The 8745-nt window shown below is 39.4% G+C and overlaps 1 pseudogene; it reads right to left on the bottom strand.

The window, feature by feature from the left end:
• Positions 1–2908: 2908 nt before the first annotated feature.
• LOC139035083 (voltage-dependent anion-selective channel protein 2 pseudogene) lies at positions 2909–3798 on the bottom strand (annotated as a pseudogene).
• Positions 3799–8745: the final 4947 nt, after the last annotated feature.

Here is an 8745-nt window from a genome sequence, read left to right as displayed (position 1 = left end):
TTCTTTTTACAAATTAACTGACACCTACAGGATGTATTAAAATAATGCCTCTTATTCTGGTGATTTTTGATTTAGACTTTCTGAGTTGGGAACTTTCGGTCTCAGCTCCCAGAACATAAGTTTGCCCCTCTTTCTAGGCGAATCCTGAGTGAGACTGAGGAGCAAGGGAAAGTTTTTCTCATTAATTTTTCCTACCATATTGTTATTGGCTAATCAAATCAAGCTCTCAAAGGAAACATAATGAAGAAAAGATGAATATTATTTAGATTCTGTAGGAAAAAAGTAGAGTTGGGTAGTTGAGACTACCCATTTCCTTTATTTCTCTAGCTTTGACAGTTAAGACGTTATCCCTAAAATGATTCTAGTGTGAACTGCAATGTGTGTGTGTTGGGGAGAGTTGTCTCAGCTCCAAGAAATTCACTGACAACTAGGTTGGAGGTTCTACAATTCAACTCAGTGTTGACCAATCTACTATGATTTCTACTATGAGAAATCCTCAGATCCCACAGTCCTTTACATCTGCCCCTTGGATCCCCCACTTCAGACACCAGTTGCAAGTCTGGAAGGACCGGCTATATATTTGAGGGTCCAATGAATCCCTTCTTTGGTTTAACTAATTTGTTAGAGTGGCTCGCAGAACTCAGAAACAACTGGTGATTGGTTTATTATAAAAAGATAAAAATTGGGAACTGCCCTATGTAAGAGATGCTTAGGGCACAGTATGGGGACAGTGTAAGGAGACTCCATGCCCTCTCAGCGTATCACCAACCCCAATTCACCATCTTTCCCCAGTCCAGAAACCCTCTGAAACTACTTCTTTTTTTTTTCTTTTTAACAAATGTTTTATTACATAGGCATGATTGATTTAATCATTTACCAGGGCAGTTGTTTCCATCTTCAGCCCCTCTTCCCTCCAGGAGGGTCAGGGTTTGTAGTACTGATAGTTCTAACCCTTTAATCCTGTGGTTAGTCACTTGGCAACTAGCCTACTTCCTTAGGTGTGATCCAAAAGTGACTTCATTCACTTAACACAAAAAACTTTTTTTTTGTTTTTTCGCTCTGATCACTTAAGAAATCCAAGAGTTTTAGGAACTCAGTGCCAGAAACACAATGAAAACAAAATTTATACTTAGTGTAAATCAATATCACACTCCCCAAGGATGTGAATGGCAGGATCTGGGCTCCCATCTTCAGTTGCTTGTTCAAAAGCAGAACCACACATTGAATTAGTTCTCAGTGCGTCATCTGTACAATGCAAATTCAATGACAACAGTTCTGGCTATGAGCAGAGTGCAGATATTTTATTCTATTTTATTCAAAACACAAATCTGACCATAACATTCCTCACCTCCCATCACTGTACTCTTTCTCCATTGCTCCTTGTGGATTAGAGCAGTGGTTCTCAAATAGGGTGGGAGATGGAGGAGACGAAGGTGCTGTTGTCTCTCAGGATGACTGCTAGATTTAGCAAATAAAAATATAGGAGACTCACCTACACTTTATTTCAGATAAATAATGAATAATGGTTTTAGTATAAATGTGTCTCCTGCAATATTTACCTGGAGATCCTACCCCCAGCGAACTCTTGGGAGCATTTGGAGACATTTTCATGACTGGGAAGTGATGTTGTGGGGCCGGAGTGCCACTGGATAGAGGCCACGGCTGCTGTGAAACACCATCCATTGCCCAGGACCCCTCCCTCAAATGGAGAGTGATGTGATCTGAAATGTCAATAGTGTGTTTGAGAAACCCTGGACACAGGACTTGTTTTATTTGTAGAGTACTGACATTCTGAGTTTCTGAACATCTGTAGCTGAGGGCAGAAGGAAAAATTTAAGAAAATGTGTTTAATTTAAAAATTTCACAAAAATCTATTTCATTATCAGCCCCAAGTATTTAATAATTTTATGCATTTAAATTGATGAAATGGAGATTCGTATTCTAAGAGAAGTCAAGAAAATTTAAGCATAAAAATTTCTCCACCCCTTGGCTGCCTTGGTCTCCTCTACTGTGCACTGTGTATCTGCCTTATTCATCCACCAGACCTCTGTACTGGCAGAAGTACTTGCTCAGTCATAAAGAGCACCATTTTCCTAGCACCAAGGCAACGCCTTAATAGGCCACATTCCTTCTTGAACTCGTAAGGGGTCACCATGACTTTGCACTTAGAGATCAGGATTTTGCAAACTCTCTACATCACTTAATGTACAGCCGTCTGTCTCATAAATCTATATAGGACTTCCTTGGTGGGCCAGTGGTAAAGAATCTGCCTGCCAATGCAGAGGACATGGGTTTGATCCCTGCTCCAGGAAGATTTCACTTTCTGTGGGGCAATAAAGCCATATGCCACAACTACTGAGCCCAAGTTTTGGAGCCTGGGAGCTGTCCCTTCTGAGCCTGAGTGCCACAACTACTGAGGCCTGCATGCTCTAGAGCCCATGCTCCACAACACGAGAGGCCATCACAATGAGAAGCCTGTGCACCACCACTAGAGAGTAGCCCCCACTGGCCACTGCAACTAGAGAAAGCCTGTGAGCAGCAACCAAGGCCCAGCACAGCCAAAATAAATAAATAAATGAGAAAAGAAAACCTATATAACTAGGCGTGGACCTCTAACTGGTAGAACAGTTCTTGGAGCTTTTTGACAGGCTGTTCCTGAGTTACCATCCTCAGTTTAGCTTGAATAAAACTCCATTTCTTTCATAGATCATCTGATTAATTTCTTCATTGACTAAATAATGCTTAGGTGACTGGACGACTACAGCCTTGGTAACTAGATAGATAATTTCTATGTAGCTAGATAGCCATTTTACTTAAAATTGCCCACACTTTTAAAATACGGTTCTTTTGTAGATTATCCTTTATTTTGATGACTGGGGATCAGGAGAGGGAGAACAAAGCCTACTGGTCACAGGGGAATTGTATCAAGACCCATCTTCTGATATCTCTTCCTAGAAGTTTCTGCATTTAGATAAACCTCCCACCCCAGAGAAACTCCAAGTTCATGGCCTCCAACAGTAATGCTCCTCCTGTTAACCAGAAGACACGTCAGCTTCACACCAGACACACTGTCTAAATGTAGCCCATTCCATTTGAACCAGAATTGTTGGCTTTTGCAGAAACAGAAGTAATGGGATCCAACTGACATTTAGCTGGAATACCCAAATGAGTGCAGCTGAAGCCTAACATCCAAGCAACATTCACACGACTGTCAAGAGCTTCGTATTCTTTTTGTTAAACTGATCCTCCAAATTCTGTCCCCTGAATCACTCCATAGCATGTATCTGAAAGTCCCCAGTCCTGTAATGCACTGCAACCTTCTCAGGTTGGACTCGGCACTCTACCAGGTCATGGGCTGGAACCCAGGAAGCCAGCCCTCATAGTCAAAGACAGCTGAACCATGGGTTGCAGGTCCAGCAAAATCCAAGTTAATATCGTTAATATCACAACCAAGGTTTATTGACTCTCTCATAAGAAGACTTGATTTTACCATTTTTCTTTACTGTGTTAGTGAGAGTAGGTAGCACCAAACTCAGATTCAAACCTTGACAAATCTGGTCTTCATTTTAATTTGATTCTGCTCTCAGTTGCATTGTTCTGTGATAGGTCATACAGTGTATGTATTTGGTTCTAAGCTTCCTGGCACTTGACCCGTGTTTGTGTTAGATGATCCAAATGTTGAGAATGTTGTGTCAGTGTGTGATTTTGTTTTCACATCCAGACAACCCCAAACCAATCCTTCCTTGAAAATGTCTCTGGCAGTTTTCCAATGACACCTCCTGACAGAGGAGTACACATCGTTTACACACAGCTCACCGTGTGGGTCTCAATGGCAAGCCTGTGAGAAGAGGTCATCTGGTGTCTACTGAGGGGAAGCTGCAGCCACAGCTGAGGCCGTGGGCTTGTCATGGGTTGGATGGCAGCTGTCCTGGCTGGAGGGTGAAGTGAAAGCCTTCTAGTTGTTCTTGGCTAAACCTGATTTGTATGGTAGTTAATCAGCCACTATTCATGTACAGTTGACTCTTGAACTATGTGTGGGTTGTGGGCCAACTCTCCCCACAGTCTAAAATCTACATATAAATTATAGTTGACCATCTGTACCCATAGTACCTCCATATCCGAGGTTCCTCTGTGTTTATGGCCAACATCTGCAGATTCAATGAGTCACAAATTGTGTAGTCTATATTATTTAATATTTGAAAAAAAAAATTCATGTGTAAGTGGACCAATCTAGTTCAAACCTGCTTTGTTCTAGGGTCAATTGCTTTTATCCGCCCCCTAGTATCTTCTCTTTTTTTCATCTCTTTATTAAATTTTTGTTCTTTACTAGCTCATTCCTGATTTTCTTTACTGCTCACTTATTTTTCCTTTCTCTACTTATTTTCGTTACTTCTTGCCTTATTTCTCTCTCCTCATGTCAAGGTGATGCTGAACCAAGACCAAGTCTTCTGCCTTGTGTGCAGAAAAACCTATCTACTGATACAGGGTTGTGGTGAAGGAAAGCGCAGCGTTTACTGTAGGTGGCAGCAACCATGAGCTCATTTTCTAAGCCTGTCTCTTTCTATTTTGTAAATAAGCTCATCTGTATAATTTATTTTTAAATTCCACATATAAGGGATATGATATTTCTCCTTTTCTGTCTGACTTAACGTCACTCAGTATGACACTCTCTAGGTTCATCCGTGTTGCTGAAAATGGCATTGTTTCATTCTTTTTAATGGCTGAGTAATATTCCATTCTCTGTGTGTGTGTGTGTACATATATATGTATGACATCATATATATATATATATTTCACATCTTTATCCATTCCTCTGTGGATGGACATTTAGGTTTTTTCCATGTCTTTCCAACATTGTGTAGTTTTGGCTCGTTTATCATAGACTAATGTAATCTGATTAATTAGATTGACTATAGGTGCATGAGTTTATTTCTGGTTTTCCTATCCTGTTCCATTGATCTATGTTTCTATTTTTGTACCAGTACCATACTGTTTTGATGACTATAGCTTTGTAGTATAGTCTGAAGTCGGGGAGCCTGATTCCTACAGCTCCATTTTTCTTTTTTCAAGATTGCTTTGGTTATTTGGGGTCTTATGTGTTTCCATATAAATTTTGATACTTTTTTTTGGTTCTAGTTCTGTGAAAACTGCCACTGGTAATTTGATAGGGGTTGCTTTGAATCTGTAGATTTCCTTGGGTAGTATAGTTATTTTGACGATATTCTGATTCTTCCAATCCATGATCTTGGTGTACCTTTCCATCTGTTAATGTCATTTTGGATTTTTTCCATCAGCATCTTATGGTTTTCGAAGCACAGATTTTTGTCTCCATAGGTAGGTTTGTTCCTAAGTATTTTATTCTTTTTGATGCAATGGTAAATGGAATTGCTTCTCTAATTTCTCTTTTTGATCTTTTGCTATTCAGTTCAGCTCAGTTCAGTCACTCAGTCATGTCCGACTCTTTGTGACCACATGAACCACAGCATGCCAGGCCTCCTGGTCCATCACCAACTGCCAGAGTTTACCCAAACCCATTTACAGGAATACAGTAGATTTCTGTGTATTAATTTTGTAGCCTGCAACTTTACCAAATTCACTGATGAGCTCTGGTAGTTTTCTGGTAGCATCTTTAGAATCTTCTATGTATAGTATCATGACCTCTGCAAACACTGACACTTCAACTTCTTCTTTTTCAATTTGGCTTCCCTTTACTTCTTTTTTCTCTCTGATTGCTATAGCTATACTTTCAAAACTGTGCTGAATAAAAGTGATGAGAATGGACATCCTTTTTTTTTTTTGGAGTTTCAGCTTCAGCATCAGTCCTTCCAATGAACATCCAGGACTGATCTCCTTTATTTTTATTTATTTATTCCATTTATTTTTATTAGTTGGAGGCTAATTACTTTACAACATTGCAGTGGTTTTTGTCATACATTAAAATGAATTAGCCTTGGATTTACATGTATTCCCCATCCCAGTCCCCCCAGAATGGACATCCTTGTCTTGTCTTGTTCCTGATCTTAGAGGGAATGTTTTCAGCTTTTTACCACTGAGTATGACAGTAACTCTAATTCAAGAAAATTAGAGATACCAAGGGAACATTTCATGCAAAGATGGGCTCAATAAAGGACAGAAATGGTATGCACCTAACAGAAGCAGAAGATATTAAGAAGAGGTGGCAAGAATATACAGAAGTAATACAAAAAAGATCTTCATGACCCAGATAATTACGATGGTGTGTTCACTCACCTAGAGCCAGACATCCTGGAATGTGAAGTCAAGTGGGCCTTAGGAAGCATCACTATGAACAAAGCTAGCGGAGGTGATGAAATTCCAGTTGAGCTATTTCAAATCCTAAAAGATGATGCTGTGAAGGTGCTGAAGTCAATATGCCAGCAAATTTGGAAAACTCAGCAGTGGCCACAGGAATGGAAAAGGTCAGTTTTCATTCCAATACCAAAGAAAGGCAATGGCAAAGAATGCTCAAACTACTGCACAATTATACTCATCTCACACACTAGCAAAGTAATGCTCAAAATTCTCCAAGCCAGGCTTCAACAATATGTGAACTGTGAACTTCCAGATGTTTAAGATGGATTTAGAAAAGACAGAGGAACCAGAGATCAAATTGCCAACATCTGCTGGATCATTGAAAAAGCTAGAGAATTACAGAAAAATATCTATTTCTGCTTTATTGACTATGCCAAAGCCTCTGACTGTGTGGATCACAATAAACTGTGGAAAATTCTGAAGCAGATGGGAATACCAGACCACCTGACCTGCCTCTTGAGAAATCTGTATGCAGGTCAGGAAACAACAGTTAAAACTGGACATGGAACAACAGACTGGTTCCAAATAAGGAAAGGAGTACGTCAAGGCTGTATATTGTCACCCTGCTTATTAAACTTATATGCAGAGTACATCATGAGAAACGCTGAGCTGGATGAAGCACAAGTTAGAATCAAGATTTCTGGGAAAAATATCAATAACCTCAGATATGCAGATGACACCATTCATGGCAGAAAGTGAAGAAGAACTAAAAGCCTCTTGATGAAAGTGAGAGGAGAATGAAAAAGTTGGCTTAAACTCAACATTCATAAAACTAAGATCCTGGCATCTGGTTTCATCACTTCATGGAAAATAGATGGGGAAACAGTGGAAACAGTGGCTGACTTTATTTTTTTGGGCTCCAAAATCACTGCAGATGGCGACTGCAGCCATGAAATTAAAAGACACTTGTTCCTTGGAAGGAAAGTTAAGACCAACCTAGATAACATATTAAAAAGCAGAGACATTACTTTGCAGACAAAGGTCCATCTAGTCAAAGCTATGGTTTTTCCAGTAGTTATGTATGGATGTGAGAGTTGGACCATAAAGAATGCTGAGCTCTTAAAAACGGATGCTTTTGAACTGTGGTGTTGAAGAAGACTCTTGAGAGTCCCTTGGACTGCAAGGGGATCAAACCAGTCAATCCTAAAGGAAATCGGTCCTGAATATTCATTGAAAGGATTGATGCTGAAGCTGAAGTTCCTATACTTTGGCCACCTGATGCGAAGAACTGACTCATTGGAAAAGACCTTGATGCTGGGAAAGATTGAAGGCAGGAGGAGAAGGGGACGACAGAGGGCAAGATGTTTGCGTGGCATCATTGACTCAATGGACTTGAGTTTGTGCAATCTCTGGGAGATGGTGAAGGACAGGGAAGCCTGGCATGCTGCAGTCCATGGGGTCTCAAAGAGTTGGACAGGACGGAGTGACTGAACAACAACAATGAAATTGAAAATAAAAAGAGAGCAAGGATGGTATAGTATTATCAGATAAATTAGACTTAAAAATTTGTAAGAGGCAAAGTACATTATATATTAATAATGGTTCAATATGGCAAGAAGATACAGCAATTATAAACATTTATGCAGCTAATAAAAGACCTTTAAAAAATATAAAGCAAAGATGGACATTATTGAAAGAAGAGATAGTTGTATAATAAGCATGTAACCCCAAAGGGAAAGGGGTGGGAGACTTTTTGCAAAACTCTAACTGCCCCTGCATTCTCCTTCTAAGGGGTGAAGGAGCTTTCCCTTATCTTTCTCTCCTTCCATGAGCTTCTTGGAATGAAGAGTTACCTGCCAAGCTGGGATCTTTTCTTAGATTGTAAGTTCTCTAGGGTTGCTTCTGTGTCTTTTAGAAGGAAAGCTTAGTGGTGCCTCTGCCCAAATACTTGCCCAATAGAGATGAGGACTTTGGTTTTCTCAGGGCTAGATTAGCCTCAGCACAGAATCATAAACTTACCACTTACATAAAATCCATTACCTCCATGGGAAACAATATAAAGTTACTGAATTTGTCAGTTAAAGACTGAGAAGCTAAAATTGAACATCTATAATCCATATCATTTTACATGAAAGACATTAAAAAATTTTATTTGCGTATAGTTGATCTACATTGTTGTGTTAGTTTAGGTGTACAGCAAGGTGGAAAGAATTTAAACACTAACAAAATAGAAAGGCCATAACCACAGAATAAATATACTTCTTTAGCTTGAATATATCTAGTTCTTGGGAAAAGAATTATGTATGTTGCATGTCACCAGTTGATGTATCATTACCTGCCACAATCTTTAGATGACATTTTGTGAATATTTGATTCAGTTTAAATTCCTCTTATAATCTAAATATTTGATATTGTTCATACATTGGAGTCAATGATTTCTTTGAGAAAGAAGATTTACCTCCTTTTCCCCATGAC

The sequence above is a fragment of the Odocoileus virginianus genome, chromosome 5 (genome assembly GCF_023699985.2).
Source record: "Odocoileus virginianus isolate 20LAN1187 ecotype Illinois chromosome 5, Ovbor_1.2, whole genome shotgun sequence".
In the NCBI taxonomy this organism is placed as follows: domain Eukaryota; kingdom Metazoa; phylum Chordata; class Mammalia; order Artiodactyla; family Cervidae; genus Odocoileus; species Odocoileus virginianus.
Note: the sequence above shows the minus strand (reverse complement) of the source record. Positions and strands in the feature narration are given on the sequence as shown.